The following is a 1290-nucleotide window of genomic DNA, read 5'->3' as shown; positions in this document are numbered from 1 at the left end:
GTGTTTGGGTGGCGGGGGGAGGTTGGGGGGGGGGGTAAAGGGGCTAGGCTGGGGTGAGGAGGGGTCTGTTGGTGGGGAAGGCTCCTGGCTGAGTAAAGGGGGGGCTGGGGGCAAGAGCAGGGCGAAGGGGCTCTCGTGGGCGCTGGCGGGCAGGGGGGCGCTCGGGAGGCAGAGGAGACCCCGGTGGAGGGGACAGGGCAGGCGGCTGCAGTGGGGCTCTGGTGTGACACGGTGCCCCAGCGGTGCTGCAGCCCCAAACCCAGATCACGTCCCAGCGGAGGAGAGACAGGGCACGGACCCGAACGGGGCAGCCCTGCTGGGGCGCTGGGCAGGCATACCCATGGCCCACGGAGGGTCGGCCGCTCGGGCTCAGGGCCTACCCAGCACCGCTGGGGCTGGGGCGAGGTGGGTCGGTGCAAAGCGGCTGTCGCTGCTGTTGTTATTGCTTGGCGGCGGGGTTGAGGTAAGAGGGTTTTGTCCCCGGGTGCTGAATGCAGCTAGGGCTGGAGGCGGAAGCGAACTTCGATGTGTCGTTATCATCACAGCGGCTACAGTCCTGTTATTTTTTGGTTTTGGTGTTTAAGAAGACCACAATAGAGAAAACCAGTGAAATCTGTCCCGGTTCTGTTGTTTCCTTGGCTCTCGACATGTTTGGATAAAGATCTCACCGTAGCCTGACTCGCTGACCATATATCAAAGCCCTTGATGTTTTCTCTGGGTAACAGTTTGCTTACCCACGTTTAAGGGCATTAAAACACCTCGCTGCTCCTTGCGTTGCCCTGGAGAGCGGGAGGAATGTGCAGTTACTCCGTGAAGAGTGAGCTGCAGTTGGGCAAGCCTCAGCCAGGTCGCTTTGTGTCTTGTGCCTGATGTGAAGTTCGGCCGCTGCCTCCTCCTTGCTCCCCAGCTCGTGGCGGGGTATTTGGTGTGGGCCAGAGGAGAGGTGGCACAGTCACAGGTAGTTTTTTTTCAGAAGAAACCTTTCCCCTGGTGTTAAATCTAGGAAATTCCAGGGGTACTCCTGAGAGAAGTCTTAATTTGGGGCTAAAATAAACTCTCAAGTGCTTATTTAACTAGTCCTCCTTCCCAGGGTCGCTTTCCTGGAGGCTGGCGTAAGAGCAGGGCTTTTCCTGCCTGCTCTGTGCTATATTTAATAGCTGACAGAGCGGAGGGTAGGGATTTAATTACAGCTATGTTGCGATGTGGCTGCTGCTGTTAGACGCTGTGGGGCACTGTTGCCCACGGGCTGTGCAGTTTGTGGAGGCCCCAACACCCACCGTCGGGCCTTGG

At 58.4% G+C, this 1290-nt stretch overlaps 1 protein-coding gene across 1 annotated transcript in view; it reads left to right on the top strand.

The window, feature by feature from the left end:
* PSMD4 (proteasome 26S subunit, non-ATPase 4) overlaps positions 1-1290 on the top strand; it is an 8244-nt gene that overhangs the window by 1549 nt on the left and 5405 nt on the right. The gene's annotated exons all lie outside the window — the stretch shown is intronic.

This window comes from Egretta garzetta, unplaced genomic scaffold (assembly GCF_000687185.1).
Source record: "Egretta garzetta isolate BGI_Z169 unplaced genomic scaffold, ASM68718v1 scaffold668, whole genome shotgun sequence".
Lineage (NCBI taxonomy): Eukaryota > Metazoa > Chordata > Aves > Pelecaniformes > Ardeidae > Egretta > Egretta garzetta.
The sequence above is the reverse complement of the archived record's forward strand: the minus strand, read 5'-3'. Positions and strand labels throughout refer to the sequence as shown.